The sequence below is a fragment of the Gossypium hirsutum genome, chromosome A04 (genome assembly GCF_007990345.1).
Source record: "Gossypium hirsutum isolate 1008001.06 chromosome A04, Gossypium_hirsutum_v2.1, whole genome shotgun sequence".
Lineage (NCBI taxonomy): Eukaryota > Viridiplantae > Streptophyta > Magnoliopsida > Malvales > Malvaceae > Gossypium > Gossypium hirsutum.
The window spans coordinates 52,111,357-52,124,206 of record NC_053427.1 but is presented as its reverse complement, the minus strand read 5'-3'; positions in this window follow the sequence as shown (position 1 = coordinate 52,124,206).

Genomic DNA, 12,850 nt, shown 5'->3' with positions numbered 1-12,850 from the left:
ATTTTTTTCTAGAATTTTTGGTTGGGCCAATTAGTACAGTTTATTAGTCAAAGTCTCCCATGTTACTGGGGTCGACTACACTGACCTTTGTGCATTACGACCTAAATATCTCCCTGTACAGAGCTTCAATACTGATGCCGTTTATTTCTATAGAAACTAGACTCAAATAGGAATCTATACATATATGGCATGGATCCTAATTATCTCTGGTTAATTCATAATAAATTTACAAAGTCGGAACAGGGAACCCAGAAACCGTTCTGGCCCTGTCTCGCGAGAACCTGAATATCTCTTAACATACTGTCCATATGATTGTTTCGTTACTTCTATATGAAAATAGACTCATCGAGCTTCGATTACATAATTTATCCACTATTTAATTCCATTCCTACTAATTGTTGTAATTTTTCAATCCCACGTCACTGCTGCTGCCAGCATCTGTTACTGAAGCAACTATGTCCATTTAGTGATTTCTTATTGATCTAACTAGTAATTCATCATACATATCACAAAATTATAATCATGACTAGCCATACCAAAGGCTAATCATTGTCAAACATCCCCCCCTTACTACACTTTTGCCATAACATAAATTTTAACACAAAAAATAATCAACCATGACATAAAGATCGTATTACCAAGACTTACGACCTAATGTTATAAAACCAAATCCAACCGAACATTTATGCCATTTTCGCATGGCTAAAAGTTTACATACCAAAGTTCAAACATAACATAATAGCCTATACATGCCGAAATGTTCTCCTAGACCAACTAAGAAGAAAGTACCAAAGGTTGCTAGCCGGTGTGATGACTTCGACGACGGCACGATCACGCAAAAAGAGACGAGTCCAAGAAACCTAGAATAGGTGACAAGCAAACACCGAATGAGTATATAACTCAGTAAGCCATAAGCATTCCACAACCATCCATTAATAAAATTATCACAACAGGAAACAATGAAATGAGGTTAAGTACTCCATCCATACCAAACTATACCATAGTTCCTTAAACCCTATGGTTCAATCTCATACCAAGTCCTACATTGACCTTTCATACATCATTTTATTTTCGTTATAATCATACAATTAAACGAACTTTCACCTATTCCACAATGAACCTTATGTACGTGACTTCAACTATAATCGTCACATAGGTTCAAAACTTACCAAGCTCAACTCCAAATATAAACATAGCGCCTATTAGCCATGAACTCAAGGTACTTACCTTTTCCGCTGTCCAAAATTGACTCGGTAAAGCCGCACCCTTCGTGTAAATAATTTATGGAAAATATATATTGGGTTGCACACATAATGTTTAGTAATCACCCACGCACACTCAATGCCATGCACTTTAAACTCACACACTTAGTACCATGCATTTCAAGTTCGCACACTTACCTTTTTCCGCTGTCCAAAATCGACTCGGTAAAGTCGCACCCTTAATGTAAATAATTTATAGAAAATATATATTGGGTTCGCACACATAGTGCTTAATAATCAACCGCGCACACTTAGTGCCATGTACTGTAAACTCGCACACTTAGTGCTGTACAATTTAAACCCGCACACTTAGTGCCAATCTCATGATCATAAATGTTTACACCCGCACACTTAGTGCCTAAACCAACAACTCAATTCATCTCACCTCTTTTCTTTTTATTCAATACTTTCATCACCCCATGCATACATGTATAAATATATATATTTATCGTTCCATTCAGCATCATTACATAGACGTTATAACCATTTAAATTGATACAAAATATATGCTTAATGACTTACCTTAGGTCGGATGAAGTGATTCCCAATCAACTACTCAATATTCTTTGCTTTGCCTTTGCTTGATTCCCCTCCTTTGGATTCTTGAGCTTGATTAAATAAATAAGTTTAGTAATTTAATTTACCTTGCAAGATACCTATATATATATATAAATTTAATAATTCCATTTTTTTTTACAATCATCCTTGTTCAAGACATCCAAGTCTCAACTAATGTTCATATTATATCTCAAAGCCAAATGTATTATCCCTTCCAAAATAATATTATGCCAAATATGATTACATTCAAATATACATAATTATGAATCAAACTCAACTTTGTAAACCAACCTCCTCATTTGGTCGATTGTATAGAATCAAAGAAATTTCACCAATGTGCATACTATATAGCCGAATATGCAAGATCAATCTAACATCACCTATGTACTTAATTTTAAATGCCGAATATACAATTTCGATGCAATATCATTTTTTTTTCATTTCATTTGAGCACATAGTTCCTCCACATAATAATTTGGCCGAATGTTTCTACTACCAAAAACTTCACATCTATCCATAATATCATACCAAGGTTCATATATCTATTAGCTATTTCATTACTCATCTTTCTAATATTCCATTCCAAAGCATCAAACACTATCCTCTTAACATCTAACGATCACATCCGAATGCCTATTTTTTTTTTCACCAAATAGAGAAATCACCCTATGGGTTATAATATGGATTTGTCTATTAACTAAATTTAACAAAATTTAATGAAAAATAACATGCAATCTTACCTTGATTAATCCCTTAAGTTGACCGACTGCTTTTTAACCATTTTTCTTTCCTTCTTCCTTTATGTTCGGTTTTGCAAGGAGAAGATGACACTCTCCCACCTTCCATTTCTTATTAATTTATGTTTCTATTTAGATTATTTTATCATTTACCATTATAAAATTGTATTTAACTTGACTTAATGGAGGACCATCATCACATGGCCGGCCACTTCATGAATTAAGGGCATTTTGACATGCAAATCCATACTTTCTCACCTTGTTATTATTTAATCCTTTCAATTTATCTATCATCTTTTCTAAATTTCTCAACTAAGTCCTTTCATGAAAATCCACATTCCTAAGGCTAATTTTAAACCTTTATTATTTCCACACATACACTACCACATTTAATATATGCAATTAAAATTAAAATAAATTTTCTTGTAACTCGGTTTTGTGGTCCCGAAACCACTTCCCGACTAGGGTCAATTTTGGGCTGTCACAACTAAGCCATAAGGTTTTTTGTGTCACAATTTCTCCAACAATATTCTTAAGGCCTACCTACTACACCCAGGGTTTGATTCACCTTAAACCAAATTTTTTGCTAGAGTCCAGGTTTAAACCCAGGACTTCTCGAACACTTCTCAACACACTTAACCACTAAAACAAGCCTTCATTAACGAAATTTGCATGCACAACATAATATTATAAGCTGCCTTCAACCGCTCCCATGCTCAAGGCCCAAAACTTCTAGGCCCAAATTCAGGGTGTTACAACTCTACCTCCCTTAAAGAAATTTCGTCCTCGAAATTTCCATCTAACAGGGTAGTCGTGTAACATCTACCCCACTACACTACCGCTGCGCACCCTCATCCTACTATCACTATCACACTTCAACTAGAACTTGAAACATCTCATACATACAACACTTATTCACTGTAGCAGACACATATTTATCACACATATATACAATTTCTATATCCAAACATCACATCCACATAAAATAAATACCAAATTTAAATCCAGACCAATATCTAAGGAATCCATAGTATTTCAATTTCTAAATAGACAAAAGTATTCAGAAGACTTACAGATTTGGCGCCGGAGACTCAGTGTGCCACACTTTTTAAGAGAAATACTTCAAACAGACCACGTGGTTGAAAATAATTTTCTAAAATTCAACCTTTGAAAACCCAATTCACAGCCGAGTTGTTGCAACCCAGGCTCTGATACCACTAAATGTAACACCCCAAACCCGGCCTGGAAGTTTGGCTCGAACTTGGCGTGTCATATTGAAGTGTTTTTCGAAAACCATGTTTCCATTAAAAACCCTTCTTAATAATTAAAAACTTATACCCTTTTTAAACGTTGTTATAAAACCTCAGCTGAATAACATTCTTAACAACTTTGTAAAAATCTTGGTAGTTGTGGAAACTTACTTTAAAAACAATTGCGGTTACGTGATGTTTTGAATAACAGTAGTTGCTTTGGAAAATCGTGTTCTAATACTAGCAATTATAAGAACAATAAATGAAATTCCAAATTTGAAATCTAGAAAATTACAACGGCTTTACTACAACCCACATAAAATAATTTAAAGGTAATAATCAAAACTGTAACATAAACAGTGTGTGTGTGGCTTCCTTCGAGCCCCTAGCAACCCCGATCCATCGAGGGCTGGAAATTACCTGAAAGGTTAATAAACGGGGTGAGTTTACGAAAACTCAGTGTGAAATCCCCTACTATAAAAAGGAACAGTCAGTCGTCTAAAAGAATTAAAAGTCTGGCCCCAGCCTTACTTACAATTTCAGTACCAATCGGTTCTTAGCCCATTACAACAGACAGTACCAGATGGACCTTAGCCCATTACAGAATAAGAAACATTATCAGAATTGGAACCAAAATGAGAATCAGAATCAGAATCAGTAACAGAATCAGAATCAGAATCAATATTAGTAACAGAATCAGAATCAGAATCAGAATTAGGTGACAGAATCAGAATCAGAATCAGTAACAGAATCAGAATCAAAATCAGTATTAGTAACAGAATCTGAGTAAGAATCAGAATTAGGTGACAGAATCAGAATCAGAATGTGAATGCAATCCCAACCCAATCCAGCCGTATACACCCCCGTACCAACCTTACACCATGTGGGCAGACAACTCGACCCACCCATCCGCTACACACCATAGAATTTGCAGCATGGCTGCCAGAACAAATATCGTGACAGAGTCACCAGATACAGATATTGTGGCAGAGCCACCAGAATCAGATAATGTGGCAAACCCACCTAACAGAATACGTGGCACAAAGCCATAGATAACTGTAATAACTTCGGCACATAGCCATCAGTGACGGTAATATAACTGGCGCACAGCCTTCGGTAAATATGATCGACACAGAGTCGTCAACAAATATGTTAGGCACATAGCTACAGGTAAATACGTTTGGCACGAAGCCATAGTCAAGATGGCACAAAGCCATATTTAGGTTGGCACAGAGCCATTAATAACGGGTCTATAATCGGCATGAAACCCACAACAACGGCACACAGCCTTCGGTAAATATGATCGACACAGAATCGTCAACAAATATGTTAGGCACATAGCTACAGGTAAATACGTTTGGCACGAAGCCATAGTTAAGATGGCACAAAGCCATATTTCGGTTGGCACAGAGCCATTAATAACGGGTCTATAATCGGCACGAAGCTCACAACAATGGCACACAGCCTTCGGTAGCGTGATCGGCACTTAGCCATCGATCGGTCAACAGATATTGTGACAGAGTCACCAAATACAGATATTGTGGCAGAGCCACCAGAACAGATATTTGTGGCATAGCCACCATAATGCTTCCTCCGTACAAAATCCCAACCCATGCAACATGTCATGTATGCAGAATGTCATGCCTATATTTGAATCAAACAATCACAGTCAAGTCATTCATATCACCAACATATATTCACAATCAAATCCGTCAAACACACAGTCCAAGTCAGTCACTTGCCCACAAGGGCAAAACAGTCATTTAACACCCTAGGGGCAAAATGGTAATTTTACCCCACAAGGGTATCTCGGTAATTCTACCCTACAGGGGTATTTCGGTATTTCTACCCTACAAGGGTATTTCAATAATTCTACCCTACAGGGGTATTTTGGTAATTCTATCCTATAAGGGTATTTCAGTAATTCTACCCTATAGGGGTATTTCAGAAATTCTACCTACAGGGGTATTTCAGTAATTTCACAATCAAGGGTAAAACGGTAATTCTATAAATCGAGGGTAAAACGATAATTTTGTAAACTGAGGGTAAACCAGTAATTTTGTAAATTAAGGGTAAAACGATAATTTTACAAATTGAGGGTAAAACGGTAATTCTGTAAATCGAGGGTAAAACAGTAATTCTGTAAATTAAGGGTAAAATGGTAATTTTGTAAATCGAGGGTAAAATAGTAATTCTGTAAACTGAGGGTAAAACGGTAATTCTGTAAATTGGGAGTACTTTGGTAATTTTACAAGTCGAGAGCATTTCAGTAATTGGTAAACTAAAGTATTCTAAACATGGATAACAATACGAATGGGCCTAAAGCTTATTCTCGGCCCAAATGGGCCCACACGCTCGTGTGGCCCTTTTAGCCCAAACCTAGCCACAGATATGCGATTCACCTAGCCTAGTCCAATATTTACTACACTATCAAACAACTTATCCAATTGGGCCTGTAGGATCATTGGGCCCACATGGCCCCTTTCAGCCCATCGCGGCTCGAAGTAGCCATCCAACAACAAGAGTAGTGATAAATACACACCTGATTGGAGACTGGAGTTAATCCACGTTCTGAGCACTCTTAGCCGAGGCCCAGCCCAAACGAGCACGCCATAAAGCGAAAGGGATCAGCCAAGAAAGGTACCTTTACTCTCCTCATGGTTCTCTCTATTTAAAGCCAGCTTCCCATCCACTCTTATGTTAGCTTCCCGATGTGGGATCCCTCCAACATCAGAGTTTAAATTCAACACCAACTCTTGCCGCCCCCTGTTAGCAAAATAAATGCTCTTTCCTTGCCATGGGATTCGAACCCATGCCTCCCCTCAAATGCTCCACACGCCACTTGCCACTAAGCCATAAGGTTTTTTGTGTCACAATTTCTCCAACAATATTCTTAAGGCCTACCTACTACACCCAGGGTTTGATTCACCTTAAACCAAATTTTTTGCTAGAGTCCAGGTTTAAACCCAGGACTTCTCCAACACTTCTCAACACACTTAACCACTAAAACAAGCCTTCATTAACGAAATTTGCATGCACAACAGAATATTATAAGCTGCCTTCAACCGCTCCCATGCTCAAGGTCCAAAACTTCTAGGCCCAAATTCAGGGTGTTACAAACTTACTCATGTCATAAACTCATATGCCAACACAATTTCATCAAACCAACACATAATAAGCACTTATGTGATTATCAAAACACCATTTTGAAATTGCCAAACTTAGACCATTATTAGCCACTTCAATGGCTAGGTCACAAAGCAACCATTACAAGCCATCATTGGCCAACTAAGCTTATACATACCATTATACCAAAATGAGATTTCTATTTATACCAAAATGAGATAGTGGATAGTGTGATGACTGCTCCGACCGACTTTCAACCTTCATGAGCTTTGAGCACTATAAAACAGGGAAAATAAACGGAGTAAGCACTTTATGCTTAGTAAGCCAGTATAACAGGAAATAAACTTACTAGTTTTATTTATTAACACAAGCACACATAAATACATATTCCATCAATTTTGGGTAAGTTACCTAAACACATACACTTATTAAAACAAGTTAGTCACATAATCTCATATGAATATCAAGTAAATATAGATGAGCTCATCACATTACAAGCTTCTATTAATTTCACCTTTCCACTCTTCGAGAGTCCTTTCCGTTGAACTAGTGAAATCACGATGGATGTTTGGGTAATATACACATGTGCAAAAGTACCCATTGGGTACATAATGAAAAGGCACACCCCTGAGTCGTACATTTTACTGTAGGATTACCAATCCAGGCTAAATCGTATCCGTAGCATATGTTCTAAAGAGCTTAATATGGATTACCCGTCCGGGCTAAATCCAATTTGTAACCTAACTCAACAAGGCTTACATTAGAATTACCCGTTCGGGCTAAATTCTATTTGCAACATATGCACTATTATTTTCAACCCATCAAAATTCAACATTCGACCGGAACACGATAATTTGTCCATATTACACAACTTAAAACTATATGATTATGTATATATCATCTAACACATAACAATACAATCATACAATTCAATTCAAGCATATTAGCATACATTTTTAAGCTACACAAACTTACCTTAAAAAGGGTTCGTTTTTGAATTTCAACTAATCCGAAACCTTTTGCTTTCCTTGATCTAGTTCTATAGTCGGTCTTTCTAGATCTATATGGATAAATTTAACTATTAATCTATCACATTTCATATACATTCGCATTCTATTACATCCTAGGAAAAATTACCATTTTGCCCTTATTCTTTTCAAAAATTTCGATTTTGTCCATGGGCTCAGAAAATGAAATTCATGAAATTTAACCTTCTTTTCAAGCCTAGCCAAAATTTATAAACAACATTTACAACACACATTTTTCACAAATTTCAGAATTTTCCATGGGTTTTTACCAATTTTCATTTTAGTTCCTAAATCAAGTTTTCATCAAAATTGGCTTTGTAAAAGTTCCTTATCTATGAATAACTCTTCATTTTCTACCATTAATTTCTAATTTTCAGCATATTCATCCATGACCCAAATTTCATGCCTTGATAACTTTAAAAATTAATCCCCTAAATAGAGAGATTAGACTATCTCAGTTTCAAAAATATAAAAATCATTAAAAACGGACTTGATTTCATACCATTTCAAGCTTGGTAAGTTGTCTTCCTCTCTCCTAGGGTTTCTTTTGAAATTTTGGGGAAGATGATATGAAATTAGATGAATATTTCTTTTTATTTAATTTCCATCTTTTAGTTTTAGTGATTTCCAATTTAGTCCCATGCCTTTTCTAATTTTTCCATGGATGAGTCATTAAAATATCTACTAACTACCCTTAAATGGTATAATTACCATATAAGGACCTTAAGTTTTGAATTCCATAGCTATTTGATACCTATAGCTACTAGAATCCAACTTTTTCATTTTATGCAATTTAGTCCTTTACCTAATTAACCTCACGATCGATAAAATTTTCGTATCAAATTTTTCATGTAATAGCCTAATTTTGGGTCTAGTCGGAACAGTGGTTTCGGGACCACAAATTCAACATATAATTTTTTTATTATATTTTTATGGTCTACAATTTTATGGAATGATTTTGTGAAAATTTCGTTTGAAAATTTTGACATTTGGGCACTAAATTTGGTCAAAAGAACTAAATTGTAAAAAGTGCAAAAGTTGAGTTCTACATGCTACAGGTGTCTAATTGCTATGAAATTTTAAATTTGAGGTCCTTAAATGGTAATTAGACCCTTTTTTTAAGTTGTTGGACAAAAAATGGACATGGTTAGGTATCTTTCTAAAGTTTTTCATTAAGGGTATTTTAGTAATTTTGTAATTAAATGAATTAAAAAGCCAAATTAAAAGCCAATTTTTGTCCATCTTCCTCCCATGGCTGAATTTTACAAGGAGAAACCATGGTTAGGGTTTTTCAAGCTTCCAATCTCGATTGTAAGTCCGTTCTAGCCCCGTTTTTAATGATTTTTATGTTTTTGAAATCCTCGTAACATGATCTATCTATTTCTACCACTAATTTAATAAATAATCAAGGTCTAAAATTTTACCCATGATGGATATTTGTGTATTTTGATGTCTAATGGTAGGAAATGTATGTTTGGTGTATGATAAATGACTTTTGCTAAGTGATTTTCGATGAAAATGCCTAAAAAGGACCTATTTGTAAAAAGTTGTGAAATGGGTGTTAAAATGTGAATAAAAGAAAAATGTGGGCTTCTATAAGCATGTATAAGGTTCAGCTAGGCTTCGGTGTTGAAGAAATTTTGTACATTTCATTTTACGAGCCTAGGGACTAAATTGTAAAAATGTCAAACTTTAGGGGTAAAAATGTAATTTTTTCCATAATGTGATTTTGGGCTGATTAAGAATGGGGGAAAAACGAGTATTTGATGGTTAGGTCATTTTCGCCATTTTTATGCCGAGGTAAGTTCGTATGTTTAATAAGCATTAAATTATATATGTATAAATGCTTAATTGATATAATTGTGGTAAATGCTACATTGTTGAAATGAAATGTGAATGTTATTAAGTACGATATTACAGAAATGATCGACAGAGATTCGATACAGAGAAAGACTCGATTGAACCTTAGGAATAGATAGGATACAAATGTCATGACATTAGGGTTACTGAGACTACGTGTAAGACCATATCTGAGATATGGCATCAATATGAGACTACGTCTAAGACCATATCTGAGATATGACATCGATATGAGACTTCGTGTAAGACCATAGCTAAGCTATTGGCATCGATACGAGATTACATGTAAGACCATATCTGAGATATGGCATTGGTAAGGTATCGTGTGTACGGGACTCCCGAGTATACTTTATTATTCCAAGTGGTTCAACGGGTAATTTAATGGGTATGTCAAAGAAGATAAAGAGTATGTAAGTATTACAAATTGATATAGGTATGCACGTAAAGTTTATAAACATTGACTTCATGAAGTTGTGAGTTCATGATTTCCATGAGAATGATTTTGTGAAAACCTTGTGATTATTGGTCTATACTTATGATGTATGAAATTCATGATAAATTTGGTTGAAGATCATGTGATGGCTTTCAGGCCAAATTGAGTTATGATATAGCGTGTTTTATTCACATAAATTGCGATTGGCATAATTTCCTATTAAAATGGTTATGAAAATACTGGAAGATAAGATTTTAGGTAATTGAAAGATATTAAGATATATGCTTTGAAATATGAGTACACATAATCAATGTGCATGTTTACGATGAGGTTTACAATGATTCGTTAATTGCTATAATATGTTACAAAGGAGAGACTATGGTTGTTAGGCTAATGCCAAAATATGTTAAATTATGCTTATAAGTTGATAGAGTAAACATAGTGACTGAATAAAGTTATAACTGTAAGATTCATAGTAATTTTGTATTATATTGTGTTTAAATTGTTGAACTGGATAAAAGTTTGGTAAGAGTTGCTTATTATTTTCGTATAGACTTACTAAGCCATATAGTTTACCCCCTTTTTTCTTTCCCTTATTTTATAGTGCTGTCATGCTAGCTCAAGTTGGAGATCGTCGGAGATCCTATCACACTATCAAGGTATCATTTTGGGTATTGATGAATCCAAGTATTTCGAGTTATGGCATGTATAGGGACTTGGTCTTTTGGTCATATGTGTTGGCTTATAATGGTTTATGGTTCATTTTGAATATAATCTTGGAAAATGGCTAATGTTGGTTATGAGTATATTTATGTTAATGTCATTTGTGAATGTGGGAATCTTGCATAGTTTGATGTGGAGAGGTTGATGTTTTAAGCATGATTAATAATGTTTAGATTATCAACATAAAGAATAATTGTCATAAAATCTGATCCAAACCTTTTTATAAAGACACATGGAAAAATTGGATCATTTTTCTAACCTTCTTTTAATAAGTATTCACTAAGACAATTGTACCACATACATCCAGATTGTTTTAATCCATATAAATTTTTTTTTAATCTGATCGAAAAATTTTCCCGAGAAACTCTATATCCTTTTGGGATTTTAAATCCTTCAGGGATTTTCATATAAATTTCACTATCAAGTGTACCATGCAAATAGACTATAACAACATCCATTAGATGTATGCTAAGTTTCTCATGTGCTGCCAGACTAATAAGATATCTAAATGTGATTGCATCTGCCATAGTAGAATATGTCTCTTCATAATCAATGCTGGGTCTATGTAAAAATCCTTGTGCTACAAGTTGTGATTTATATCTGATAACTCTTGGAAAGAGTTATAGTTTAGGCCTCTAGATAGAATTAATTATTTGTAATTAAGTAAATATATTTGCATTTTTAGGATAAATTTAGAACATTACATAAAAAAGCTTGGATTGCATTATAATGGTCATCATTTATTACTTTTATTACTTGGGGAAGGAAAAGTTGTGGTTGTGGTTGGACATAGGTGCAGGTAGAAGAAGAGGATGTAGAAGGAAAATAAGGGAAGTGAAACATTATCGTGGCAAATGGTGAGATTGATTGTCAACACAATTGCCATGGAAATTCTAGGAAGATGACTCAACAATCTTGTGACAGCCCAAAATTGACCCTAGTCGGGAAGTGGTTTCGGGACCACAAAACCGAGTCATAAAAATAATTGATTTCCATATTCTATGCTTATTATGTGTGTACATGAGTATGTGGAAGTTTCATTCTCCAATTTTGCCAATTGCATGAGAAATTATTAAATAGGGATTGATATGAGACATGGTGAAAATATGATAGGCTAATTTAAAATGGTCTATTAATGCATGTTGTGAAAATGATGGGTTTGCATGTCAAATTACCCAAAATTTGAGCTAGTGGTTGGCCATGCTATGGGTGGAAACATGTTGGGAACATGTTGGCCTAGTGAGGTATGTAGGAAAAAAATAAAATAAGGGGCATGGGCATAAAATAATGAAAAGGAGTATGATGAATACAAAAAAAAATGTGTGTAGTTGTTTCCCCCCCCCATTGCCGTGAGCTAAAGAAAAGAAAGGAGAAAATTTTTGTTCATCCTTTCTCATCTTCATTTAGCCAAAACTAGAAAGAAAAAAACAAAGAAAAAAATGCTCATCCTTTGGTTCATCCTTGGCCAAAAATTTTAAGAAGAAAGGTTGAAGAGGTTCGGCCATGCATGTAGCTAGGCTAAGGTATGTTTGATGATGTTCCATGAGATGCATGCATGTTTTAGTTGTTAGCTTGAGTTCTACCTAGCCCATGGTCTAAATCTTGCTATGTGATGGAAATGACACTCGGCCATGGATGCATCATTCTTGGTTGATGTTTGATGTTGTGGTGATGAGGCATGAGGATGAGTTAAGATTCGGCCTAGGTGGAGTTTGTGTTAATGCCATTGCATGCTAAATATGAAGCTTGTTAATGATGCATGTGATGGTGGCTTGATGATTCTTGAACCTCCTTTTTAGCATTTTTGAGTGAGCACATATGTGCATTGGTTGCTAAATGGAGAAGAATCGGCTAGCAAGTTGTGTGCTAAGGC